At 32.1% G+C, this 11,791-nt stretch overlaps 1 pseudogene; it reads left to right on the top strand.

Annotated features, from left to right (window-relative positions):
* LOC110271561 lies at window positions 3,505–6,457 on the top strand (annotated as a pseudogene).

Genomic DNA, 11,791 nt, shown 5'->3' with positions numbered 1-11,791 from the left:
CCCCGTCGCGCGTCCCTAGTGCCCGGCTCGCCTCTCTCTCTCTCTTGCCGGTAGCCAACCTAGGGGTGGTGTTTAGCAACCGCCGTCTCTTCCGTTCCACCCCGTCGTACTCGTCGCCACTGAACTTGTCGCCTCCGTTGCTGCTATGCCACCCATCTCCAGCCGTCGTCAACCTGCTACCGGAGGACACCAACTTGCGGCCATGCTTGTTCTTCTGTTGCTGTTCGACTAGAACCCATTACCCCCAAAATCCCCTAATTGGCGAAGCTCTCCACCATCGTCGCTGCATCCAAAGGTTTGTTGATGACTATGGTTTACTCATGACTAGATGTTCATGCAATGGATTTTGCTGAGTTACTTGATTGTTCTGCTTCTGTATTGTATTGGAACGAATTGAATAAGTTGTTGATGTTGCTGGTTGCATTGGTTTTTATTTTAGCGCGCCAAATTTTGTACAATCTCGGTTTAATTAGTACAGTAATTTCGGTACGTTGTTTGGACTTTTGAGTGTAACGTCACTTAAATTAGTTGACCATAGTCGATCTTTGTTTGACATAAAATGGATGGTTACTCTACTACGTATCCGAATGGTTGGTTTTCGTTCTAGTGATTGCTGTTTGTTTTCGCTATATTATTGATTTGTTTACATTAGGTACTATATGACTTTTGCGTTTATTGAATACTTTAGCACATATTTACTCGAGTGCATGTTGCTATTTGTTTTTTTTTTATAAATTGCTTAGATTGGTGATTGAGACCTTTTATAGTTTCGCTTTACATTGTTCACACATGTCATTGTTTCTCTATACTTTCTCTTTCGTATTTTAGCCTTCAAAATTTGGTAAAATTTTGGTTTAGTTAGTATAGTAATTTTGGTACGTTGTACAGACTTTTGAATGCGACTGTTACTTAAATTAATTGAGCATAGTCAATCTTTGTTTGAAATAAGATGGATGATTACTTTACTATGTATCCGGATGGTTAGGTTTCATTCTAGTGATTGCTGTTTGTTTTGGTTATGTAATTGATTCTTTTGCTTCATATACTATATGGATTGTGAGTTTATTAAACACTTGAGCACATATTTAGTTGAGCAGATATTGCTGTTTGTTTTTTTACATTGCTTAGATTGGTGATTGAAACTTTTTATAGTTGATGACTAAGGGTTTATTGATAACTAGATGTTCATGCATGCAATGGATTTGGTTGAGTTATTTGATTGTTCTGCTTTTGTACACCTTAGTTGGAGTTTGAAATATTGGACTGATTTGAACATATTTCTTATATTAGTTGACCTAGTGAATGGTTATTCGAAATAAGACAGATGATTATATTTCCATGTATACGGATGGTTGAGTTTCATTCAATAAATTAATGTTTGTTTCAGTTAAGTGATTGATCTTTTGCTTGTATTAGTTTATGAATTTGTTAATTACCATTGGTTTACTGAGCACTTCACCCCGTAGTTACTTTCGATTATGTGAAAATGTGTGAAATAAACATGTAAAGAAAATTTCTTGTCTTGTAAGTGGTTATATTTTTTTTAAGCTTAAATTATTGATTGAAACTAATTGTAGTTGATCTAGAGACAACCTATATCTATATGTTTCTAAATTTGGGTTGGATTTTGTTAATTTGCATGTATGGTTCCACGAAATTTCAGAATTTATTTCTTGGTATAAGATCTTTAATGGTCTCTATTTGTGAAAAGAAAGATGAAAAAGACAGCCTTTTGGTTATTTCCTCTGGAAATTTATCTTCTCCTATTAGTGTAGTTGGAGAAAAGTTTCTTTCTGGACCAAGTAATGAATTTGATCAACATTCTGATGCAACTTTATTTGGTGATGCATGTTTTGCAATGCATTATGAATCTCCTGGAACTAAATTGCTTTGTCGCAAGTGTATTATATACCTAAATAATAATGACATCCACTGCTACTTACATATTGTGGGACTTTTTGTTGGATTCTTTAATAAGTTGTCTTCTTATAATATCAATTTTGAGAACTCTGCTTCCAGTGATACCTCTTAGGTTTCAAACATTTTATCAACTCTTGGGTCACAGAAGTTTAGCTTCTCAAATTATTTCGAATTTGGTTCCTCTGATTCTGCATGCATTCCACTAGATCATTTTCCATTTGTTACAATTCACAATACTAGTTATCTTCATAATATAGAGAGTGGACTTATATATGCCATCCCTGAGTGGAGAAAATATTTTACTCTGAGGGACAAAACAATTAAAAGTTCCAAAATTAACATGAGAAGAAGGTCCAATTTTTTCATGTTTCACCCTCAAAGTCCAAACCCTTGGATGATTCTATTATTGCAAAATCAGGCAAAATTATATTAAATTCAATCTAAATCAAATAAACATCCAAATTAGAATGAAAATAATCATTCACCTAACTAGTAAAATGAACACCTAGCCTATTTTGGATTGGCCACAAGTTCTAAGTACACCGATTAATTTTTTTATTTATTAGACACTTAATTTAATAGTGACACATATTTTATAATTTATTAATTTGTATTTTAAGAAAATGACTAACTTAAACAGGATTAAGCGTGTTAGTAAAATTTCAGTTTATAATAGGCACCATGCTCACAATATTTTTTAACAAAGTCTTCTAATTAGGAAAATTTGTGTTAAATTGAATCCAAATCAAATAAACATCTAAATTAGAATAAAAATAACTATCGGCCTACCTAGTAAAATGAACATCCGGCCTAGTTTAGTTTTTCTTTTAATTTTTTGTTTACATCGACACAAACAGGGTAATAACTTGTACTACAAATAATATACCCAAAATAACCATTTACTTTTAAAATAGAAAGAACCATCCACAATTATAATAAAACGAACATCCGATTTAGTTTAAATGGCTTAAAGGAAAATTCAAAGCAATGTACTAAGATTAGGTGATAAAGTACAATAAAGTTAAAGATCAAAGTGCAAAAATATCACACTAGAAAAAGCAATGTACTAAGATTAGGTAATAGTAAATATCATATTTATATCAATTTGAGTATATCCAAACACTGAAAAATAACATGAAAAAATGATGTATAACCATCTTAAGTGATAATGAAAGTACAAATTAATTAGGGCTGATTTTGTTTTCATGCCACAAGAGAAATAAATATAATATCTACACTTTACACATGTACATGAAAATACTAAAAACAACAAATGATATGTTTATGTTCTCAACTTCTCATGTTCTCTTGGAGAAAAAAGTAGGTAATGGAAAGCTGATATAAGTTTTACATAAAATTAAATTGAACTAATCTTCGCATAATTACTTGGAACTTTCGACCTTAAATTTCTCAGCTGTAGCTTTAACACTAGTTTTGGCCAGGGAGGTACGTTTAGAGCACTCTTAGAGTTAAGAGCCTTTCTAATCTTAACAGCAGTCTAAGCAGCACTCAAAGCATGACCAGCAACACCAAACCCTTCTTTTGTCGCCTTAACAACCTGATCTCCATATCTGCAATATAAAAATGTCCAATATCACTTCCGAACTGTTAGAGAATGAATGGAAATTCAACCACACATCTAATGTATATTTATCTAGACAAAGTTTTGTATTATCTGTTGACTACTTACTAACACAATATTCTTTTATGTATTATGTAAAAGTTTGCTACGAAATACAACTTAAACAGAGATATTAAGCATTAACTATAAATAGTTCCCAATTGGTTTAGCTAGGGGTTATTACTTTCAGTTACTAACCATATTATTCTACCAGACAACTCTTGACGAACGTGATGCATATACTATCTATCTCATTCGCTTAGTGAACAATCCATATTACTCCACACACAGGCACGGACCCACCTTCATGAATGGGGGGCACTTGCCCCCTGTGACATTTGATATTTTTAAACCCAAATATATATATATATATATATTCTTCATGAATTTATATATTTTATTTTATTCCCAATTTAGTGATCCTTATTATTTATTTGTTTTTCTTTCGTTCTATTCTATTATATGTAATTAGATTGCATATAAATTTTTAAAGTGAATTGATCAACTTACTAATTTAGAATATATATTTTTATTTTTAGAAATAGTAATGAAAAAATAGTTCAAAAGAAAGCTACCACTAGAATCTGAAGTCACTCCATTAGTCTCTTCTAATAAAAAGAAGTTCTTAGAATTCAATGTGAAAAGTCTGGTAGCTGATCCTGGACAACGTCCCAAAATTTCAAATTATGATCCAAATGACAGAGATGAAGTTAGACGAGCTTATTTGCAAAAAGGTCCTTGTCAACCAAGAGAACATGATTTTCCACAAACATATTTTGGAACTTCTCTCCGTAGATTTAATGCTGATTGGTTTGATGAATTTGGCAATTGGTTGGAATATAATATTTCAAAAGATGCTGTATTTTGTCTCTGTTGCTATCTTATGAAACCTGATGGTGCGAGTGGTGATGCTTTTGTAAAAGAGGGCTTTTCAAATTGGAAAAAGAAGGAGCAATTACAAACACATGTTGGAAATCATGATAGTGCTCATAATCAAGCTCGAAGAAAATGCGAAGCACTCATGAAGCAAAAGCAACATATTGAAGTTGTTTTTCAAAAGCATTCAGACCAAGCTAAAAGAGATTACCGAACTCACTTAACAGCAACAATTGAGTGCAATAGGTTCTTATTGCGACAAGGATTGGCTTTTCGTGGTGATGATGAATCGCACAATTCAAATAATCAAGGTAATTTTTTGGAGCTTCTTGACTTTCTTGCTCAACATAATACAAAGATTGATTGTGTTTTTAAAAATGCTCATGAAAACCTTAAATTAGTAGCACCTAAAATTTAAAAAGATATTGTTAGAGCTGCTGCAAGTGAAACTACTAAAGTTATTATTGATGATCTTGGAGATGATTTATTTGCTGTTTTAGTTGATGAAGCTCGAGACATCTCTGTTAAAGAGCAAATGGCTGTTTGTTTGCGGTATGTGAACAAAGAAGGGATTGTAATGGAGCGATTTCTTGGCCTTGTCCATGTTTCTAGCACAAATGCGTTGTCATTAAAAGTAGCTTTGGAATCTTTATTAACAAAGCATAATTTAAGTTTAGCAAGAATACGTGGACAAGGTTACGATGGAGCTACTAATATGCAGGGAGAATTTAATGGCTTAAAAAGTTTGATCTTGAAAGAAAATGCTTGTGCTTTTTATGTTCATTGTTTTGCTCACCAACTTCAATTAGCACTTGTGGTTGTTGCAAAGAAACAGGTCGAAATTGCACTACTTTTTAATTTGCTTGCTAGTTTGTATAATATTGTTGGAGCTTCTTGTAAATGTAAAGACATGCTTCGTGAAAGTCAAATGTAAAAGACAATTGTTGCATTACAAAATGGAGATGTTTCTAGTGGGCGTGGCTTAAATCAAGAAACAACATTGAAAAGGGCAGGTAATACTCGATGGGGCTCACATTATGGTACAATACTTAGCTTGATTTCTATTTTTTCTTCTGTGGTAGAAGTTCTTGAAGTTATTGAGGAAGATGGAAATAATCCTGAACAAAGAGCTGAAGCATGCCAATTATTGAATCATATTCAATCTTTTGAATTTGTATTCAATTTACATTTGATGAAAAGTATATTAGGAGTTACTAATGAGTTGTCTCAAGCTCTACAAAGAAGTGATCAAGACATTATAAATGCTATGACATTGGTTAAAGTGTCCAAGCAACGATTGCAAAGTATAAGAGACGATGGTTGGTCCTCTTTGCTCAACTTAGTTTTACTATTTTGTGATAGTCACAATATTCTTGCTCTAAATATAAATGATATATTTATAACACAAGGAAGATCAAGGCGCAAAATTCAAAAGGTCTCAAACTTGCATCATTTTCAAGTTAAATTATTTTATCAAGTGATTGATAGACAACTTCAAGAGCTTAACAATCGTTTTACAGAGGTAAATACTGAGCTACTTCTTTGTATAGCTTGTTTGAATCCAAGTGACTCATTTTTTGCATTTGATAAGGAGAAGTTGCTTCGTTTAGCCGAATTTTATCCACATGAATTCTCTTCTACTCAACTTTTGGCACTTGATAGTCAACTTGAGAATTTTATATTGGATATGCGTCTTGATGATCAATTCTCAAATATAAATGGAATCAGTGGACTATCTCAAAAGTTAGTTGAGACAAAAAAGCATATTTTTATCCATTGGTATTTCTTCTGTTGAAATTAGCTTTGATTCTACCTGTGGCAACAACATCAGTTGAGAGAACATTTTCTGCTATGAATATCATAAAGAGTCGACTTCGTAATCGAATGGAAGATGAGTGGTTGAATGATTGTTTGGTTACATATATAGAAAGAGAGACATTCAATCAAGTTGATAATGAAACAATTATTCAACATTTTCAAAATATGAAAACAAGAAGAGAAGTACCTTCAAGATTTGAAGCGAAGAAAGTTAGCAGCTAATGTAATTTTTGGTTTTTTTTTTTTGTATTCGAATAATTAATGTGCACTTTTATATTTTTAAATTTAAATTAATATATATTTTGATAATAATGTGTATTATTTTTGCCCCCCACCATAAATTTTCTGGGTCCGTCACTATCCACACATCATCATAATTCTTAACTCATAAAGAGAACTCCTTCAAGCACCCCAAAAATATATCTAAAAACCTTGCTTTAGCAGCAAATGAATGCCAATGCCACATAATTAAACGACAAATAGCAACAACAACAATAAGTTAATCACATTAATATAAACACTCACACTGTTATAATTTAGTCCATCAAAATCACAACTATGAATAGCTACCAAATATGTTATATATAATGATGATTGTAAAGCACAAACAACATCATAGTGCCTGAAAGGCAATAACATGAATTGCATTGCTATGAGAATACATTAAACATTACATCAAAAAAGATTTTTACCCATTAGAAATCTTACATGAACAGTTGCCAAAAAGGATCTAGTTCCTTTCACATATTTGTAATAATCTTTTGTAAAATAACAGCAACGCTTTGAATCAGGATAGACAACATCTAGGCTCTTTTAAGGAAACAATTCATTATTAGTTGTTGAAAGGCCTTTTCTTTTTGAAATCTGCTTAAAAAACAGAGAATGAACATCCAACTTAGTACTTCATAAAATTTCATAAAATTCTGAAAAAAAGGGGAGAAATGACGACCTTTTTGAATGCGACAGTGATCGACAAAGATGCAATCACGAGGAGAGGAGGGCTCAGTGAACTGCGAACCACAAGTGGAAGGGTGGCGGAGTGGTGGTGGCTCCGCGAATCGCGACTGGGAGGGCGCTAGCGTTCGTGAACAGCAGTGGCTGCGGTTGATTTCGTCACGGAAGAAGGGCGAGTGGTCGTCGAACGATGGCGCAGCAACGTGACGGCATGTTGCTGTCCTTCGCGCGGGCTCCTGCGTCAATGACAGTGGCTGTGGCGGTCTACAATGAGGATGGGGGTGACAGAAGTCTGGTCAGTGCTGCCGCGGCGTGATGACGGCTCGAAGAAATGGCACGTCGGGTTGTTAGGAGTAGGGCGGCACGGCATTGGAGTGAGAGGCGAAATAAAAAATATTAATAATTTAAATTGGACTAAACTCTTAAAAATAAAATGTTTCAAATAATAGAAAAGATAAACCGTCTATTTTAAATAATAGAAAAAATGGACTGTCCATTTAAAATAAGCATGTTAAAATATTTATTTTGAAAGCACATAAGTGCACCGTTAAACTGTCCACTATTAACATGGTTACCTTTTTTTGTTGTATGGGTGTAATGACCCATATTTTTAAAAATATAAATATAAATAAGTTATAATTTTTTTATAAATTGGAGTTCCTTATTTTTAGAAATTATTTTATTAAAAATAATTAAATTGATTTATAAATATTTGAATTGAATTAAATTCATATTCTTATAAATTTTTATTATGATAAAATATTTTACATAATTAAAACTATAATTTTAGTAATTTATAAATAATAAAAATTATATATTTTAATTTGAATAATTGATATTTTTAATTTAAAAAAATAATAGAGTTTAGTTAATAATATTATTATCGAGCTCGATATCCGCTGATATGAGAAAATATCAGTACTTTTTGGTGAACTTAGCTTTGCTAATGCTTCACCATATATCTTTTATTATTATGTTGCTAATGTCATTTATATTAGTAACTCATATATATTATTACCTGTGTTTTAATATATCCAGTTTTCATAATTATCCGTTTAGGATATTTATAACTTAAATTGCTGACTCAACAACTTAAATAAATGACACGTACCCCCACCACATGTCATCCAAATCTTAAGCATGCTAATTCTCATTAATAATCATCTTCTTCAGCGTATTCATTAGGAAAGAAAAGAAAGAATGGCCGTAAGAGAGAGAGAATGAGAAACCATTGCACTTCTGACATTCCGCGTTCGATTTCTTGAGATCCGTAACTCCAATAAAAAATTTAATCGGATAAAAGTGTTTGTATCCTCATCCTCTACACGTTGGCACCGCTTTTGATCGGTGGAAGTTGACAGTAACGTAGCTCCCATACTCCTTGAGTTCGGCCAACTAGAATTCTAGGAGGTACAAACGATTTCTGACATTTTCTTTTTTGGTAGCTCGCGTCAAAAAGCTTCTCTATAGCCTCGAGTATTTTGATTTCGTACAAAGGTAGGGTTTTGGTAACTTTATAATAATTAAATGTGAATTTGATAAGTGAATGTTTGTTTCATTGATTTGATTGAATTTGACTAAATTTATGTTGAATTTTTGTGATATATTGATATTTGTAATTAGTTTGGGGTTTGGTGAGTTTAAGTGCAGCCAAGAACCAAATTATTTTGATGAATTTGGGGCTGGAATGTTGTTGGTAACCAAGTAGAATTGGTGATATTTGATGATGACATTGAGATTTAATAAGAAATGAATTGATGACATGCTTTGAGATATGAAAATGGTTTGATTTTGGAAGCGGTTGGATTTTAATTGGTTTAATTTTATAATTTCTTTTATATTAGAAATAGTTTTGATTTATTCGAAACGATTTGAAAGAATTTGAGAATTGGTTTGGATGGGACCCGAGAAGGATGGCAAAGTCCGAGTTTTAGGGGAGATGCTGCTGAAATTTTGTTATAAAATTTAAGATTTTGTTTGAAATATTATTTTGAAAAAGATTGGATTTGAGAGGTTCTATTATTTGATTTTTGATTTATTAAGAAAATAGTTATGTTTCGATTTTAATTCATTTTAGAAAAGTATATGTTTTGAGTTCGATATATTTAGAAAAGAATTATTTTATGATTTTAAATTATTTAAGAGAAGTATTATTTTTTAAGGTTGACTTAAATATGAAAAGGGGCTTATATATGTTTTGAATTTGACTTAAAAATTTCATTCGAAGGAGTTTAGTGAACTTTAAAAGTAATTGAATTTTGACTGAATAATTTCGTTTTGCGACCTCTGGGAAAAAGTTAAAGAATTAATTTAAGGATGGAACTGGGTTTGGTGTTGGCTTTGACATTAGTTTGGAACCTCCGATTTGTATGGTTTGGTTTTGATTTGATTTAGAAACTTTATTTGATTAACTCAATTTAAGAAAACAATAATTGTTAAAGTTTTCCAATGAACTTAAGAAAATGAGATTGGTTGTCGCTCCCCTAAAGTCTAGAGCCTTTGCTGAAGGGTTTAACTAGTAAATGATTTCTCTTTGTCTTTTGAAAGAAGAATTGGTTTAAGTGGAACTGTTTTAAAGGTTTTGAAGAATGTCATAAAGAGGTGGTTTTGGTTTTAAAAGAAAAAAAATAGAAAAGAAAAGAAAGAAAGAACAAGCTGAGATAATTGTCTACCTGTTGAAAACGAGCAGAGATACATCGGCCAATTCAGGAGATGGTTGCACCTGTAAGACAGAGGTTGCTTACAGAGGTTATCGATACATACATTGGCCAGAGAGAGCCTCACCTGTAAGACAGAGGTTGCTTACAGAGGTTATATTTGCATACATCGGTTCAAGAGAGTCGCACCTGTAAGATAGAGGTTGCTTACAGAGGTTATGACACTGGAAACCAAACTCAGAGAAAGGTTGCTGAGTTACATTGGGAGCGGGTCGAAACCGACAGATGAGCTCATTAACTGTACTAGGGATAGACAAGCATCATACTTATTTGTGCATATTTGTTTGTGAGTGTAATTTTCTGTGATTGTGGGTGTGCTAAATGACTGCTTGAATTCTGTGTTCTTTAATTGTTGAATAAGATGGTACCTTATTGATTGTTATTGCTGACCAAGTATATATAGAATGAACTTAACTCCTAACCCCGATCCTACTAAGAACTTCCTAATTCTTACCCCCTATCTCCATCCCTTTCAGCTATAGGTGCGAAGGCTTATTGCGAAGCTGCGGGAGCACAGAGGAATATGTTTACAAGTTGAGTTGTTAGAATTTATTTTTCCCTCACCTTCTTAGTTAGAGTTTTATTCAGAGCGGTAGGTTCTGTAATTGCTTTTGTATATAACACTACAACATATTATTAATATTAAGTATGTGAATATATGTTGTTTGTACTTGTTGGATAAGTTATAGTTTTAGTAAAACCATCGATAGATTTATGCGTAAAGGCTCAATATTAAATAGATAATAAAAGGAATTAGGTTAATAACGCCTTACTTTTGGTACGATCATGAGGTGCTAAAAGTTAGGGTGTTATACGTTTCCCCATACTTTCTTATAAAAGACAGATACACAAAATTTTGTATTTTTTTTTATTCTGTGTAGTAATAAACTAGAACAAATTATGAAAATCTAATTTATTCTCATTTTTTTCCATTCAAAAAATTTGAGATAAAAAATATAATAATAAAAATATTATTATGAAAAATTAACAAGAATAATTTAAAAAAATGAAAAATAAGTTGTGTTCCTTGTTAGTGTCTCTATGTCCTTCCTGTCAGGATGGACACAAAATATACCAATTCAGTGTCTCTGGACACAATGTCTTTGTCGATGTCTTCTCTGTCAAACACGATTTTGTGTCTCTATGTCTTTGTCTCACAGTGTCCTATCTCTGTAAACAAACGCAGCCATATGGGTTTAATTTTATTTTGGTCCTTAAAGTTTAAAGTGTCTTATTTAAATTAAAAATTTTTTTACGTAGTTTTAATGTAGTTCTACCATGAAGCCAATGTTAAATAATTAACAAAATTTAGTTTTTAGATATGAAAAACTTATATAACCAACCTCTTTAGTTGTCAAGGAGAGTTCTTCACGGTAGAGGTGACGATGACTTTGTCCTTGTCGTCATCGATGAACTTTTCTGCAAAAAGCGAATTCTCGACAATGTTCTCCATGTGCTTGAACCAAGGCCAATGACTCAGGGTGATGCATCTGCTGCTAATTCCGTGTCTCTCGGGTTTGTACTTCTTTTTCAGGAAAGGACATTAAGGTTTGGTAGAACAGTGACGTTAATTATTTAACATTGACTTCATGGCCGGACTATATTGAAGTTAAATGAAACTTTTTTTGATTTAAATAGAACACTTTAAACCTTAAGAACCACAGCAGGATTAGACCCAAATGTAGGAGACTAATTTAGTATTTTATCCATTTTTTTACACTAACTTGGCAAATGCATAAATAAACCATGGGAAAAAATGCCATTCTGCGGTATCGAAAAGTTTATTTTTTTGATAAAAATAATTTTAAAAAATATTAACGACAATTAAATTTTTAAAAAATTTAAAAATATAACAAAATATATTAAATATATATTTAACAAAAAT

Source organism: Arachis ipaensis, chromosome B04 (assembly GCF_000816755.2).
Source record: "Arachis ipaensis cultivar K30076 chromosome B04, Araip1.1, whole genome shotgun sequence".
Classification (NCBI taxonomy): Eukaryota; Viridiplantae; Streptophyta; class Magnoliopsida; order Fabales; family Fabaceae; genus Arachis; species Arachis ipaensis.
This window is presented reverse-complemented; position numbering and strand designations above follow the sequence as displayed.